This window comes from Eschrichtius robustus, chromosome 14 (assembly GCF_028021215.1).
Source record: "Eschrichtius robustus isolate mEscRob2 chromosome 14, mEscRob2.pri, whole genome shotgun sequence".
Taxonomy (NCBI): Eukaryota; Metazoa; Chordata; class Mammalia; order Artiodactyla; family Eschrichtiidae; genus Eschrichtius; species Eschrichtius robustus.
The window spans coordinates 49600275-49618304 of record NC_090837.1 but is presented as its reverse complement, the minus strand read 5'-3'; the positions used below and the strand labels follow the sequence as shown (position 1 = coordinate 49618304).

At 37.2% G+C, this 18030-nt stretch overlaps 1 protein-coding gene across 6 annotated transcripts in view; it reads left to right on the top strand.

Moving 5' to 3' along the window:
• NOL4 (nucleolar protein 4) overlaps positions 1 to 18030 on the top strand; it is a 417003-nt gene that overhangs the window by 205715 nt on the left and 193258 nt on the right. The gene's annotated exons all lie outside the window — the stretch shown is intronic.

Below are 18030 nucleotides of genomic sequence, written 5' to 3'. Positions count from 1 at the left end.
GCTGGTTCCAGCTTTTGGTTTGAGAGATGAACCTGTTAGGCTCCACCCCAGACAGAGAGCAGGACCTCTGTGACCCTCCAACCATTTTTTTAAACCAGTTGACCTTGTTTCAAACATTGTTACGTGGTCGTTGGTAGGGATGGGCCTGGGAGAGCCTTTCTCTAGAGGAGGACTTAGGGCAGGATGGCTGCCCTGATTTTGCCCAGGCTGCTCAATTAGAGTCAGCTCCTCAGCCACTCACAACTTGGAAGAGTTTGCTTGGTTTCAAAGTCAATGCTTTGAGGGCTTTCATGGTTTCCTTGAACTACGATCCTCCTTTTTCCCAAAATCGGTGCTAAGACTAACCTTTGGTTATTTAATTCAGGATTAATACAATTAAAGCTTTAAACTGACTCAAGTATACTGAGGGTACTCAGTACTTAGAGTGTAAAGTAGAAATGTAAAATGTGGAAACAACTCTTCTGTCTTTACTGTTTGTTAAGTTCCTGCAGTTAATACAACCAAAGCAAGTACTATGTCTGTTGTTGAAAATGTCTCACCATTTTATCCCTGGGTGGTGACAAATGTCTGAAGGCTTTATGGACTGATGATGAACACTCTAGGATCCTGCTGTTATTAAAGTTGAACATTTTATTATTTATAAATATCCCTGACTTATAGTTTACTCTCTACATTGCAAGCACAGCGTTTGCTATTTTTGCAGAGAAGTTTATTTTAGAGTTAGGCGAGTAGGTCTTTCTCCCCTTCTCCCCATTTCTTTTGTATTTACTCACAGTACTATTCAACCTTGCACCTGGTGGCATATGCACATGTTGTACACTTACTGAATACTCATTCATAGCAATGAAGCCATTCATGGTCATCCAGGTTTCATACTCTTTCCGATGAGTGTGACCATTGGCCCTCATCTATCCTTTGCCCAGACTCTGGTGATCTGGGGTGATGGGTGTGATGGTGGGAATATAAGTGGTATCAGAGCTTTACCCTGTTGAGGTGGTTGCAGGGCCCCTGGCTTCATGGTGCTTTGCATAGATCTTAACTGTGGTCTGAGTGCAACTCCTTTATTTTTTTAAATTGAGATATAATTGACATACAACCTTATATTAGTTCTAGGTGTACAGCATAATGATTTGATAGATGTATAGGTTGTGAAATGCTAACCACAGTAAGTCTAGTTAATATCCGTTACCGCACATAGTTAAAAATTTCAGTTTTCTTGTGATGATGAGATGAAAATCACTTTTTAAATAGAAAAGTAACAAACATGTTACTGTTCTCCTTCAACAAGAGGACTTTAATTTTCTGTATCCTTTAAATACTGATGTTAATGTCGGTTTTCTTTGATCTCATATAATTGGAAATTCTGTGTTTTTTTCTACTTACTCAAAATTTTAGCAAGTTTTCTAAAATAATATCGTTTGACATCATTCAGCCCTGAATGTCAAATGGAATTGTCTTTGGTTATAAATATCATGTCATTGGTCAGCCAGTACTCTGCTAATCATGGTGATATTGAAAGTTCATCTGCATTTATAAAAATATCATGGCTGTTCAGTTTATGCTAATTAGAAGAAGCATAGGCAGAATGCCTTTGTTAAGTGAGGGGAAGGTGGTAGCAGGCTATTCACTGTGATTCCTGATTTTATGAAGTACTGCAAAATGGGTAACCTTAGATGACACCTTTCAATTTGGTAGTGTCTCTAAGAGCCTCCTAAATCGAAAGTTAAGTCTTTTCTTTCCCCACGTAGCACTGCTTTTTCAGGCACTTCTCCTCACAATACCTAGACATGTGTTTCCTGCTGAGGTGTAGCAGTACAATTTAGATAGAAATTTGGTCTGAAATTAGGAAATCAGATTCTAATCCTATGTTTGTCACCATTGAGGTGACTTGAGCAAATAAGTTCTTTATCTTTATCAAGATCTTTAAAACAGGAAAACTGATAATCTTATTTTATGCCCAGATCTGTTTTGAATATTGTAAAGGAAATGACTACCAAAAGGATTTGTGTAATTAAGATGTTTAATGATTCAAAACAATTGGCATTACTCAGATGAATTTTTTTGTTTAAATCAGAATAATCTAGTGTTTATTAGAAAGATACCAATATTTTGACAAGCATCTAAATAATAATGCTTTATAATTGCCACCAAAACTCTTAGTGACCTTGAATCCTTCAAGATGGCCAATAAGTTCATTAATACCACTGTTATGGACAATGATGGATTTCAACCCCAGAGGTAGAAATAGTAAAGAAATCTTGGGGAAAACTTCTTGGATATCAGATAATGAATTGGCATTATGAAGGAAAAACAAGTCAGAAAATATTGACTATAAGAACATCACAGGTGCTAGAAAACAGAAGTCTTGAGGCCAAAGTAAAACGAATTATATCAGTTGTGATCCAATCTGGAAAATGTTGTTCATTCCATGTCATTCATTAGAAAAATTTAATACAAGGCACTCTTTGCAATGTGTGAAGCAATGCAGGAATTAATAACAGAAGGAAGCCTCTGCTAGAGCTAGAGGTGGAAAAGCTGGGGAGGAGTTGGCATTACTAGAGGCCAAGAGCCAGAGCTACCTGCTGGGAAACAGACACACAGAAGATGCTCCCTGGCAGGAAGACACTTCCTGGCAGGACTGAGACATGGAGAAGATGCCCACTGAGTTGGAGACAGAGAGGTCTCCTGAATCAGACAGGGTGTGTGTGTGGGATGGGGAGTGGGGATACCCAGACATTTTCTCTTTCTCCCCTCATGTCTCTGCCAGTATCTCCCACTGTTTAAACCAAGTCATAAGACAATAGTCAAGGAAACCTGGGAAATGGTTTGCAAAGAAAGGGAGAAGAATGGATCTGAGAGCAAACCAGCAAATGGCCGGTGCGTAAGAGGAAGGAGTGTGTGGAGAACCTTTCAGAATTCTTAGTGTAGGATTTTCTTATTAAGTCCAAGAAGTGCTTGGTGGCTAAAGTTTCTTGAAGTTTCAGGATGTTGGCATGAGAGTTTCGGCTTCCTTGTTGAGTGGTCCTGGTTCACCCACTGCAGGAGGGAGAGGGACTTTTCTGAGAGTTAGGAGGGTTAGGAGAAAACATCACAGATAATGTACTCTAATCATTCACCTCTAAGTTACTCTGAAAACCTGGGAATGAATTAGGTCTAGATGACTGCAAGATTTCTTTTCTTCATCTGCTTGCTAATGGCTGAAAATACCATGAGAAAAGCCTTTCATTCCACTATTAGAGATAAAAGGTTTAAATTACAAGTGCCTAGCTGAAGTAGCATTTTCCTGTGGGGGAACTTCAGTCAAGGAATAATCAATCAGTCAATCTGTCAATCTGTTTCTCAGTAAAGTGACTTACAGAGAGCCAATGTGCACACAGATAGCTTGTGGATTTGCCATGAAGATGGGAAAAAGAACATGAGGGACACTGAGAACAAATTTGGAAGATTTTGACAATTTTTCCCAGAATGATACTCTTTACCTACTATGCAAGCAAAAGCTGACAATGATTTCAGCACATGTGAACCCAGAGTTGGTACACAGTTCTGCTCTATGGGTAAAGATTCTTGACTTTGTAAACATACACTTGACCTTGGTAAAGACCTTCTTGCCTAGGAGTTTGTTAATCAAGGTAATCAAAGTGATCCTTTTTCCCAAAAATAACACCTTTAGTTCTTCAGTACATATTGAAATAAGCTCTTTGGGCAAAATCATATCCTTTTAGGAGTCTTTTAAAAAGTGGGCCCAGACTGGCTCTTGTTTATTAGTTTTGATCAAGGGAGAGAATATTTGGCTGGACTCTTTTTCTGACAATTTCCTGGAGATTTGTTAAATGGCATTAAAATATACTTAGATTCTGTCTTACTGAGCTCAGATTTGAGAGCTGTCAGTCATATTCAGTTCTCTTAGTGTCAACACTTACCTCCCACAATTGCATATTCAACCAGTTAGTTGTGGGAGATGATCTACATTAATTTCTCACATGTGGCCCCAAAACTCTTGTAAAAGAATTGCTTCTAGATTCTAGAATTGCTTCCTGCCCCTGACCAAGATAAATGAAACCAAGACTTCAGATTTTTATTGGGTTAGAAGTTTTTAGTGCCCAAGGGAATCTGTATTGTTAACAATCTACCCAGGAAATTCTGAAGCAATTAAAGTTTGAGAAACACTGATAGACACCAATCATTGAAATATACTTGAATAATTTTGAGTGGTATTACCTTTCTTAATACACCATAGACATTCCTTGATGTTTGTCACTGTATTCATTTTATATTGCTGTGTAATAAATTACCACAAGCTTAACAGCTCTATAGGTCAAGAGTTGAGGCAAGTTCAACTAGGTTCTAAGCTCCGGGTATCACAAAGGGTAAAATCAAGGTGTCAACCTGTCTAACCTCTTATCAGGAGACTGGTAAAGAATCCACTTCAGAGCTTATTCAAGTTGTAGGCAGAGGTTACTTCCTTGTGGTTGTAGGACTGAGGTCCCTGTTTCCTCGTCAGCTGTCAGCCCTGCCCCTTAACACTGCTTGCATTCTCTTATGTGACCTCCTCCATCTTCAAGCCATCAGTGGCACAGTGAGAAACCTTTTGTGCTTTGGATCTCTCTAACTTCCTTTTCTGCCACTAACTGGAGAGAGCTCTGTGCTTTTAACTGTTCATGTAATTGATCAAGCCCAGTCAGGTAATCTCCCTATTAAACATCCTCTGTACCATATGACATACCATAATCACAGGAGTAATATCTCATCATATTTATAGGTTCTAGGAATTAGGGTGTGGAATCTTGTGGGGAGGGGCACTTTTAGATTCTTCCTACCAGTGTCTAATGCAGTAACACAATATTTATTAATAAATAAATAGTTCACAAACATATAAAGAGAAGTAAAAAGACTCACAGTTTATTTAAACAGACACTAAATAGATATGTGATTGTGATCTCCTGTGACTGTCCAATTCAACAAATAGTTATTGTATAATTACCATGCGCTAATCACAGATTGATAAAGGAATAAGAACTAGAACTTGCCCTCCAATAGCTTACATTTCATAATTAAACACCTCTAGAGAGAAACTTATTTGATCTTTTGATAATTTTGTCAGAGTGACTTCTCATGTACTTCACAAAAAACTGATCTGTATAACTTCTAATCTTTAATCTTCTGACAGGTAATAAAAACACATTAAAATGTTCAAATATTGGATTAAATTATATCTCTCCCTACACCCCCTAAAAGTGTTCTCTTTTCAAATTTAGCATCCTCTAGTTCTGTGACTATATTTTATTACATGACCTCAAGTCCTTTTAACATGTACTTTGTATTTTTAACCGAACCCAGTCAAGTCACTTAACATTTCTGTTCCTCAGATTTTTCAGAAGTAAAACAAATATTATGCATTAGTTAAGCTTTCTTTTTTCAAGTTAAAAATTGTCTTTGGCTAAATTAAGCAAAAACAGTACAAAAAATGGGAATCTATGGAAGGGGCACTGGAATTTCTCACAAAATTTCATAAAGGACTTGGTTGCCTAATAATCTGGAAAGACAAGAACTAAAGGCAGCTCTAATTTTTTTTTAAAGGATGGGAACTCCTTCGACCATAATTGTTATACTTTCTTTCTAAAGATTAACATAAAAAGACCTAGTTCCAATGACTCCCTTTTTCTCTGTCTCAAAGCTCCAAATTTTTCCAGGATGGCAAGTGATCATGCTTCCTGGAGCCTACACTTGTGTATTAGGAGGAGATTGTATGAACTAGGTTTCTGTCCCTATGGGTGCCTAATACATATCAGCATTTTGCTGCTAACACACAGACACACAAACGCGCACACACACACACACACACACACACACATACACACACATCACACCATCACACATCACGCAACTTTCTTGTACATCCAAAGATAATTCTACTGAAAACTTACCACCTATTTCACTTAAACCACAAACAACCTCATTTTCCCCAAATATAACTAAATCTAAGTCCTGTCCAGCTATTGCACAGAGAAAGAGAGGCGATGTTAAGAAACCCCACTTTCTGAGGCCGGATCACCAGAGAATATTCTTACCTCTTTTAGTTCCGTAATAATTGAAATTATACAGTTAATGGACTAATTAGTATATTTAAGTACCGCTACTATCCCCTGTATACAACAGTGGAAATACAACTTAAGAAAATGAGGCATCTGTTTTTAATCCTCAGACACTTGACAGCAAAGAAATCTAGATAAATATTGCATTAGTTGCACTATTTCTGTGCCTTATTCCAAAGCCATAGCTAGTAGTTATGGTGAACCAGCTCCACTACTCCTTCCATATTTTCTTTTCTTTCACTAGCAATTAAATGACTCAGGGCATTTGCCAGGTGGGGCGTCATGTCAGGAAATGAGATTTGTCTCTGCCTGCAAGGATTGCTTTGACAATATTTTTCTTTCTGCAGAGCAGAATAAGAAATGCTTCAGGTGTTCTCATGGACCCTCATTCCAACCCATTTTGGTTTTTGGACATCTTTTATTCCGCAGGTACTCAGGATCAATGATGGCAGGCAATACATAGCTCTTCTGTTTCTCTCTTCCCATAGTGGCCTGCATGGTGTGAAATGGTCAGTTGTCTAGCTCATTTCTTGGAAGTATCCTTCCCACAGGCCAACAGAACCTACAGCTGTAGAGAAGAATTGTGAGAAGTGTCACTTCCATTTCTGGAAAGCCTTGTTTTCCAGACTGATATTGTGGCTAAGAGAGGTAACCCCAAGTATCAGTAGCTGGTTTAGAACATGACCACAGCCTGAAAGGCAACCCCTCAGGCTCAGGTAATATCTCTCAGGGCATCACAGCTATTTTTTTTAAATGTTTTTCTTTTTTATTGTCTTCTTTCTTTTCTTTTTAAAAATTTATTTATTTACTTACTTATTTTGGCCACGATGCACAGCATGCAGGGTCTTAGTTCCCTGACCAGGGATTGAACCCATGCCCCCTGCAGTGGAAGTACGGAGTCTTAACCACTGTACCACCAGGGAAGTCCCTGCTATCTTTTAAAGTTTTTAATAGTTCATTCCATTATTTTTTTAAGGTCTGTAATTTGTTAGGGATGGAGTAGGTAAAAAGAGCAATGACTCCAAGGGAAATCTTCCAGTTGCTTCATTTCTTTTACTGCGATGTGATTTCATTGATTAAATTTAATGTGTGGGGGAAAAAAAGGTAGCATATAAAACATTCTGAGGTTCATATATAGTTGTGTTAGAGAAAGAATGGGCATGAAATACAGGACCAAGTCAAAAGTAAGTGTCCATCTACTGAGGACAAGTAACTATCCCCTCTAATTAAAGGCATCAAATACAAATGCTCTGCCACAGAGAAGTTGGCAAGCTTCTCAGATTTTGTACTTTATCAAGATCTTAAGATTGGGTACTTTGTTGGCAAACTGGGTACTCAGATCAACATGGTGACAGAAGCCCCCAGTGCCTGCCCATGTGTATCCTCTACCCCCGCTTTAATTGCCACGCAATTCATGATCCCACTGAGCAAACCTGGGGTTTTGTTGGAAATTAACATGGATATGAACATTTTAAGCCCTTAGCCTATTGTGAAAGATCTATCAAATATCATCCTTCCTCCAACTTCTCTTTAAAAATACTCCAAACTGTTCTTTTTCATGTCTCTATACCATTTGGCTGCTTCCTAAGAAATGGTGTAAAAAATAACCGTAGATTATCTTTGTTCTAAGGAGAATATACAACTAGACTTACTGCTCAAAGTCTTGCCCATTTAGTGGATTTTCTTCTATATTTGGGTCTCTCCATGAAAGGACTGTACCTTTGCAGTGTTTCACAGAGTTATGGAAACCAGGCTGACATTTTTCGTTCTCGGTTTTTATGAAGAACTTCTTTTAAGACAGTTAGGCAGAGATGAAAGAAACAACTGTTGTGTGACAGTTTTCAGCAACCTGCTCACACACCGCTGGGGCTGAACAGACTCATTTCTATATATTGCACTTCCACTTGATGAGGAAGGACTACTGAGCATGCCTAAATACAATGTTTAGTGGACCAAGTGTGCTCAGTTCATGATGTCCATGTGGAAAAGAGTTAGGAGCTCTTATCAAAAGGCAAAGTCATTCAAGGAAGAATACACTGCCTTACACTAAAACCTTGGTTGTCCTGACAGAAATTCTCCTGTTAGGGATTACCCCCGGCTCCATACGCCATCCTGGTCTGCTACAGATACCTGATTCACTTTGTCTTCATGAAGGTTAATTGGAAAATCCCCTTTCACTGTGATCTACACCAGACAAAACCTACTAGGTGATGTGCCTTCTTCTTATTGGTAAAGAAGTCAAGTTTTAACAACATATCCTTCACTTTGGAGTGGGTGTATAGTATATAGTTATGCTCCGGAACCTAGATTCCCCCTCATCGAGAATGCAGGCCCTTATATTTTAGAATTATCATCCATCCCTTATCATCATGTCTTACCAAGGCAGACATGATTTTACCATATTTGCTCCCCAGAAATTTTACTATGGTTTCATCATATTGTAGAACTGTGGTGGTTTCTAGTAGGATTTGGTTTGGCAGTTAAAGTCCCCTGTGAGCTAGATTGTGGTACAGAACCGGAGGAAGGATGCATTAGGCAGAATAATGGCTGATTTGTTCAAGTTAGTGAAGGAATCGGATCCAAAAGGGTTAACAGACAAAATAGAAGTATGGCTGCTTATGTCTTATCACTGTGAGCCAAGGGCACTTCCCAGAGAGGGGAGCGTCTGTGAGGTGGAAAGACCCAACAGTGCTTGCTGTAAGGATAAATTTGAAGATAGCCAAAGTCCTATCCAGCTCCATGACACTTGCTTCAAATAGTAAGCTTGTTATAGTTGGTCTTCTTTTCCTTTGTTTTTTTTCATTGCTTTTCAGCTTTTCAGGATAAAGTATTTCCTGACTTATTACTGGCAAGGCAAAAAAACCCTCTTGGGTTGTTGTTTGTCTAAATGCCAAATTAGGGGAAACTCCTTTTGGATTGCATTAATTTTAGCTTTAATTAGAATATTTCTTTTCAGAATCACTTAGCCCAAATCTGTTACCTTTTTTTTCATTTAACTTAGTTTTCAGTTTGAGATAATTCATGGTAAATCCCTGAGTCACTCCTTTTATAAATTTTCAAATCACTTTCTAATAGAATGGCTTTATTATAATACTGCATGACATTGTTTCTTGTTTCTATTGCCCATTTAATGTATTTTCTTGAACATTTCTCTCCAGTGGTTAGCTGTCAGTTTTCATGGAAAACATTGAACTTCTATAGTATAATTGTCTTAGATTTACTTTAAATTTAATGAGATTTTATCATCATATATACTGCTTGTTGTATGAGACAGAACATAAAAGACCCACGGTATCAATTGTTTTGGTTTTAAGTTATAGCAGTAAATAACTTCTTGAGTGAGTTGATAATACTACATGAATGTCTTATTCAGCTGCATTAGTGCATTATGCTATCTATGACATCATTTGTCTTATTATCAAATTAATTTATATAAATGACATCAACTTTGTATAAAGCACTCTATATATACACACATGTATATATGTATACATATATATCCATACCTATATAATTTTCACTTACCTCTAACTGAAAGTTAACATTTTAGTGTATTATAAATGTAGTCAGTAAAGCACAGTATTCACAATAACTGTGACTTCATCAGCAAAATAAATCAGAGATATTTTCAAATCACATTGTAATTCTCAAAAATGTTAATGCCTATGATTTTCTATAAAATGTCTAGTTCTTTGAAACCCTAAACAAGCTAATGGGTAAGCATGAAAATAGTAGTTTATAACTTATTTAGACAATTAAGAAACCATTTGTAAGTTATTACATTAATGGCCATTTCAAAAAATTGGTCCTCTTAGAACTGGGAGAATGCTTTGTTATCAGTCAGTTGACAGTGGCTCTGAGGTGGGAACAGAGATAGACTTTCAATAGACTAGACTCACATAGTCAGTAGGCTTCTCCAAGTACCTACCCTGGGAGAACCGTTAATGATTTTTTGTGATCCAGAAAAAGGAATATACAGTAAAAGATCCACAACTTTACTGAAATATACAGTTTCCTGTCTTAGTATGTAGAATTGTAGAATATACTCAATTCCCTGTCCTCTTCCAGCTCTTTCCTGCCTGTGGTTCTTTTTCTTTTATACTCTCTGAAGTAGAAAAACCTCCACCATCACCATCATATATCTACATATATCTCACCTCTTTCAAATTGTACCTCTTGTAACCTGCCTTCTCTGATATCTTCCTCATCCCCAGTGATGTATAGGCAACTTTTCTTTCTCCGAAGAACCTACTTTATTCATTGTGCCTTATATGAAACTCATGTAGGATAGATACTGTTTTCTGCCTTGCATTGTAATTCTTTTGTTATAGTCTAAGAACAAATTCCATGTGGAGACTCTATGAGCTCACAATCTCAAGAAGAGTGTCTAGCACACGATAGGTATTTGGTTAAAATTTGTAAAGAAAGTAATATAAAGAATATACATTATTTCCTCATTGGTAGCTCAGAATTAGTCTTACTTAATTATTGTGCTGAGCTTAAGTTATATGCTTTGCAACACGTAGCTTATCTCAGTGCCATCACTATCCTGCTCCTTTAATTAGAGCCCATTCTTCCAATGGCAAGGGCCGAGTTAAGAGCTCCCAAACAAGGATAACACCCTTCCATAGAATTAATTTACTGGAAAACTGAATCTCCTTGTTACTTTTTTAACTCTCAATATTGGTTTGATCATTTTAAAATCAATGTCCTTTAACCTTTTAGCAGTAGTCATGCATGCATATGTAACACACGTATGACTTTATCTGCATCAGTAAACTTCTCCTTAGTCTGAATGTTTTGACTTCAAAATGTAGTCAAAGGACTAGAGATGGGAGACTATGTTGCATTTTAGGGCAAGCAATAAACAGTGTTTTGGACCTTATAAGCATCTGACCTGCATTTTAGGATTAAATTTCCAAGTATTAATCTTAAAACGATGATGATATATATATTTTTCCTATTCATTTTGCCCAAGGCACTTGGCCTAAAGGCTGTAATGAAGAGCTACTGAAAGTGAGTACAAAAGTAGGTCAGGCGCTTTGGGAGATTTCAAATATATATCACATATATTTATACACAGAAAGAGAGATATACATATACATGTATACATATAGAGAGAAAATAGATATATGTATGTATATATATATATATAGAGAGAGAGAGAGAAAGATAGATATACATATTATGTATATTAATAGATATACTTAAATATACATACACACATACACCACACACTGTTATAGGTTCTTTTTTTTTTTTTGCATTCTGATTTTTCTTTTTTTTTTTTTTTTTCACACACACACACTGTATTTTATTTTTACAAGAGATAAATAGACTGACACCAAGCATTGTACATGGATGACCACAACAAAAGCAACAATGATTGCAATTACCAAACATGAAACACACTCATACTATGTCATAATATTGACATTCAGTCCAGTAATCCTCCACTGTAACAGCTCCTTTACTTTGCAGTGAAAATTGATTTGTATATTCTTTGCCTCTGAGTCCTTGTGGGATTTTTTTTTTTTTTTAATTCAGACAGAAAGTCACAAAAATTATACTCATCCTCATCAGTTCACTCAGTCCCATGTAATTAATTTTTTTTTTCATCTTGATCTTTTGTTAGCACTTTTATGAGTTCATCAGTTTTTCATTAGAGTTCTGAAAATTCATTCAGTTCGGCAGTACAGTCAGTTACCAGAAACCTGTACTTGTCAGAGTCTTTTCCATGAATTTCTTGAAGATGAAACCCTTTTATAGGAACATATTTGCAAAATCATCAGAGTACACCCAGAACTGTCTGTAAATGACAAAAGACTTAAAAATGACCACGGTTAAAGATTTGATGAAAGTTCATAATAATGCAGTTGACAAGAAAATTAGTTATTTCTGAGATATACATTTTAAAGTAATAACTAGGATTATTACTTCTAACATTATACCAGAACATATAAGATTTTTAGAAATTTCATGTAATGTCTGAAACATTTATATTAACATATTTCCATACATATTTCCATACAAATACAAATATAAGATTTTTAGAAATTTCATGTAATGTCTGAAACATTTATATTAACATATTTCCATACATATTTCCATACAAATACAAATATAAGATTTTTAGAAATTTCATGTAATGTCTGAAACATTTATATTAACATATTTCCATACATATTTCCATACAAATACAAATATAAGATTTTTAGAAATTTCATGTAATGTCTGAAACATTTATATTAACATATTTCCATACAAATAACCCAATGAAAGTTTAGTATTAGTTGTTTTGTTTGTTTTTTTATACTGCAGGTTCTTATTAGGCATCAATTTTATACACATCAGTGTATACATGTCAATCCCAATCGCCCAATTCAGCACACCACCATCCCCACCTCACCGCAGTTTTCCCCCCTTGGTGTCCATATGTCCATTCTCTACATCTGTGTCTCAACTTCTGCCCTGCAAACTGGCTCATCTGTACCATTTTTCTAGGTTCCACATACATGCATTAATATACGATATTTGTTTTTCTCTTTCTGACTTACTTCACTCTGTATGACAGTCTCTAGATCCATCCACGTCTCAACAAATGACTCAATTTCGTTCCTTTTTATGGCTGAGTAATATTCCATTGTATATATGTACCACAACTTCTTTATCCATTCGTCTGCTGATGGGCATTTAGGTTGCTTCCATGACCTGGCTATTGTAAATAGTGCTGCAATGAACATTCGGGTGCATGTGTCTTTTTGAATTACGGTTTTCTCTGGGTATATGCCCAGTAGTGGGATTGCTGGGTCATATGGTAATTCTATTTTTAGTTTTTTAAGGAACCTCCATATTGTTCTCCATAGTGGCTGTATCAATTTACATTCCCACCAACAGTGCAAGAGGGTTCCCTTTTCTCCACACCCTCTCCAGCATTTGTTGTTTGTAGATTTTCTGATGATGCCCATTCTAACAGGAGTGAGGTGATACCTCATTGTAGTTTTGATTTGCATTTCTCTAATAATTAGTGATGTTGAGCATCTTTTCATGTGCTTCGTGGCCGTCTGTATGTCTTCTTTGGAGAAATGTCTGTTTAGGTCTTCTGCCCATTTTTGGATTGGGGTGTTTGTTTCTTTGATATTGAGCTGAATGAGCTGTTTATATATTTTGGAGATTAATCCTTTGTCCGTTGATTCATTTGCAAATATTTTCTCCCATTCTGAGGGTTGTCTTTTCGTCTTGTTTATGGTTTCCTTTGCTGTGCAAAAGCTTTGAAGTTTCATTAGGTCCCACTTGTTTATTTTTGTTTTTATTTCCATTACTCTAGGAGGTGGATCAAAAAAGATCTTGCTGTGATTTATGTCAAAGAGTGTTCTTCCTATGTTTTCCTCTAAGAGTTTTATAGTGTCCAGTCTTATATTTAGGTCTCTAATCCATTTTGAGTTTATTTTTGTGTATGGTGTTAGGGAGTATTCTAATTTCATTCTTTTACATGTAGCTGTCCAGTTTTCCCAGCACCACTTACTGAAGAGACTGTCTTTTCTCCATTGTATATCTTTGCCTCCTTTGTCATAGATTAGTTGACCAGGTGCGTGGGTTAATCTCTGGGCTTTCTATCTTGTTCCATTGATCTATGTTTCTGTTTTTGTGCCAGTACCATATTGTCTTGATTACTGTAGCGTTGTAGTAGAGTCTGAAGTCAGGGAGTCTGATTCCTCCAGCTCCATTTTTTTGCCTCAAGACTGCTTTGGCTATTCGGGGTCTTTTGTGTCTCCATACAAATTTTAAGATGATTTGTTCTAGCTCCGTAAAAAATGCCATTGGTAATTTGATAGGGATTGCATTGAATCTGTAGATTGCTTTGGGTAGTATACTCATTTTCACAATGTTGATTCTTCCAAGCCAAGAACATGGTATATCTCTCCATCTGTTGGTATCATCTTTAATTTCTTTCATCAGTGTCTTATAGTTTTCTGCATACAGGTCTTTTGTCTCCCTGGGTAGGTTTATTCCTAGGTATTTTATTCTTTTTGTTGCAATGGTAAATGGGAGTGTTTCCATAATTTCTCTTTCAGATTTTTCATCATTAGTGTATAGGAATGCAAGAGATTTCTGTGCATTAATTTTGTATCCTGCAACTTTACCATATTCATTAATTAGCTCTAGCAGTTTTCTGGTGGCAGTTTTAGGATTCTCTATGTATAGTATCATGTCATCCGCAAACAGTGACAGTTTTACTTCTTCTTTTCCAATTTGTATTCCTTTTATTTCTTTTTCTTCTCTGATTGCCGTGGCTAGGACTTCCAGAACTATGTTGAATAATAGTGGTGAGAGTGGACATCCTTGTCTCATTCCTGGTCTTAGAGGAAATGCTTTCAGTTTTTCACCATTGAGAATGATGTTTGCTGTGGGTTTGTCATATATGGCCTTTATTATGTTGAGGTAGGTTCCCTCTATGCCCACTTTCTGGAGAGTTTTTATCAGAAATGGGTGTTGAATTTTGTCAAAAGCTTTTTCTGCATCTATTGAGATGATCATATGGTTTTTATTCTTTAATTTGTTAATATTGTGTATCACATTGATTGATTTGCGTATATTGAAGAATCCTTGCATCCCTGGGATAAATCCCACTTGATCGTGGTGTATGATCCTTTTAATGTGTTGTTGGATTCTGTTTGCTAGTATTTTGTTGAGGATTTTTGCATCTATATTCATCAGTGATATTGGTCTGTAATTTTCTTTTTTTGTAGTGTCTTTGTCTGGTTTTGGTATCAGGGTGATGGTGGCCTCGTAGTATGAGTTTGGGAGTGTTCCTTCCTCTGCAATTTTTTGGAAGAGTTTGAGAAGGATGGGTGTTAGCTCTTCTCTAAATGTTTGATAGAATTCACCTGTGAAGCCATCTGGTCCTGGACTTTTGTTTGTTGGAAGATTTTTAATCACAGTTTCAATTTCATTACTTGTGATTGGTCTGTTCATATTTTCTGTTTCTTCCTGATTCAGTCTTGGAAGGTTATACCATTCTAAGAATTTGTCCATTTCTTCCAGGTTGTCCATTTTATTGGCATAAAGTTGCTTGTAGTAGTCTCTTAGGATGCTTTGTATTTCTGTGGTGTCTGTTGTAACTTCTCCTTTTTCATTTCTGATTTTATTGATTTGAGTCCTCTCCCTCTTTTTCTTGATGAGTCTGGCTAATGGCTTATCAATTTTGTTTATCTTCTCAAAGAACCAACTTTTAGTTTTATTGATCTTTGCTATTGTTTTCTTTGTTTCTATTTCATTTATTTCTGCTCTGATCTTTATGATTTCTTTCCTTCTGCTAACTTTGGGTTTTGTTTGTTCTTCTTTCTCTAGTTTCTTTAGGTGTAAAGTTAGATTGTTTACTTGAGATTTTTCTTGTTTCTTTAGGTAGGCTTGTATAGCTATAAACTTCCCTCTTAGAAGCGCTTTTGCTGCATCCCATAGGTTTTGGGTCGTCGTGTTTTCATTGTCATTTGTCTCTAGGTATTTTTTTATTTCCTCTTTGATTTCTTCAGTAATCTTTTGGTTATTTAGTAACGTATTGTTTAGCCTCCATGTGTTTGTCTTTTTTACGTTTTTTTCCCTGTAATTCATTTCTAATCTCATCGCGTTGTGGTCAGAAAAGATGCTTGATATGATTTCAATTTTCTTAAATTTACTGAGGCTTGATTTGTGACCCAGGATGTGATCTATCCTGGAGAATGTTCCGTGCGCACTTGAGAAGAACGTGTAATCTGCTGTTTTTGGATGGAATGTCCTATATATATCAATTAAATCTATCTGGTCTATTGTGTCATTTAAAGCTTCTGTTTCCTTATTTATTTTCATTTTGGATGATCTGTCCATTGGTGTAAGTGAGGTGTTAAAGTCCCCCACTATTATTGTGTTACTGTCGATTTCCTCTTTTATAGCTGTTAGCAGTTGCCTTATGTATTGAGGTGCTCCTATGTTGGGTGCATATATATTTATAATTGTTGTATCTTCTTCTTGGATTGATCCCTGGATCATTATGTAGTGTCCTTCCTTGTCTCTTGTAACATTCTTTATTTTAAAGTCTATTTTATCTGATATGAGTATAGCTACTCCAGCTTTCTTTTGATTTCCATTTGCATGGAATATCTTTTTCCATCCCCTCACTTTCAGTCTGTATGTGTCCCTAGGTCTAAAGTGGGTCTCTTGTAGACAGCATATATATGGGTCTTGTTTTTGTATCCATTCAGCCAGTCTATGTCTTTTGGTTGGGGCATTTAATCCATTCACGTTTAAGGTAATTATCGATATGTATGTTCCTATGACCATTTTCTTAATTGTTTTGGGTTTGTTTTTGTAGGTCCTTTTCTTCTCTTGTGTTTCCCACTTAGAGAAGTTCCTTCAGCATTTGTTGTAGAGCTGGTTTGGTGGTGCTGAATTCCCTTAGCTTTTGCTTGTCTGTAAAGCTTTTGATTTCTCCATCAAATCTAAATGAGATCCTTGCCGGGTAGAGTAATCTTGGTTGTAGGTTCTTCCCTTTCATCACTTTAAGTATATCATGCCACTCCCTTCTGGCTTGCAGAGTTTCTGCTGAGAAATCAGCTGTTAACCTTATGGGAGTTCCCTTGTATGTTATTTGTCGTTTTTCCCTTGCTGCTTTCAATAATTTTTCTTTGTCTTTAATTTTTGCCGCTTTGATTACTATGTGTCTCAGCATGTTTCTCCTTGGGTTTATTCTGTATGGGACTCTCTGCGCTTCCTGGACTTGGGTGGCTCTTTCCTTTCCCATGTTAGGGAAGTTTTCGACTATAATCTCTTCAAATATTTTCTCTGGTCCTTTCTCTCTCTCTTCTCCTTCTGGGACCCCTCTAATGCGAATGTTGTTGCGTTTAATGTTGTCCCAGAGGTCTCTTAGGCTGTCTTCATTTCTTTTCATTCTTTTTTCTTTATTCTGTTCCACAGCAGTGAATTCCACCATTCTGTCTTCCAGGTCACTTATCCGTTCTTCTGCCTCAGTTATTCTGCTATTGATTCCTTCTAGTGTAGTTTTCATTTCAGTTATTGTATTGGCCATCTCTGTTTGTTTGTTCTTTAATTCTTCTAGGTCTTTGTTAATCATTTCTTGCATCTTCTCAATCTTTGCCTCCATTCTTATTCCGAGGTCCTGGATCATCTTCACTATCATTATTCTGAATTCTTTTTCTGGAAGGTTGCCTATCTCCACTTCATTTAGTTGTTTTTCTGGGGTTTTTTCTTGTTCCTTCATCTGGTACATAGCCCCCTGCCTTTTCATCTTCTCTGTCTTTCTGTAACTGTGGTTTTTGGTCCACAGGCTGCAGGATTGTAGTTTTTCTTGCTTCTGTTGTCTGCCCTCTGGTGGTTGAGGCTATCTAAGAGGCTTGATGGGAGGCTCTGGTGGTGGGTAGAGCTGACTGTTGCTGTGGCGGTCAGAGCTCAGTAAAACCTTAATCCACTTGACTGTTGATGGGTGGGGCTGGGTTCCCTCCCTGTTGGTTGTTTTGCCTGAGGCAACCCAACACTGGAGCCTACCCGTGCTCTTTGGTAGGGTTAATGGCAGACTCTGGGAGTGCTCACGCCAAGGAGAACTTCCCAGAACCTCTGCTGCCAGTGTCCTTATCCCCACGGTGAAACAGAGCCACCACTCACCTCTGCAGGAGACCCCCCAACACCAGCAGGTAGGTCTGGTTCAGTGTCCCCCAGGGTCACTGCTCCTTCCCCTGGGTCCCGATGCACACATTACTTTGTGTGTGCCCTCCAAGAGTGGGGTCTCTGTTTCCCCCAGTCCTGTCAAAGTCCTGCACTCAATTCCCACTAGGCTTCAAAGTCTGATTCTCTAGGAATTCCTCCTCCCGTAGCCGGACCCCCAGGTTGGGAAGCCTGACGTGGGGCTCAGAACCTTCACTCCAGTGGGTGGACTTCTGTGGTATAA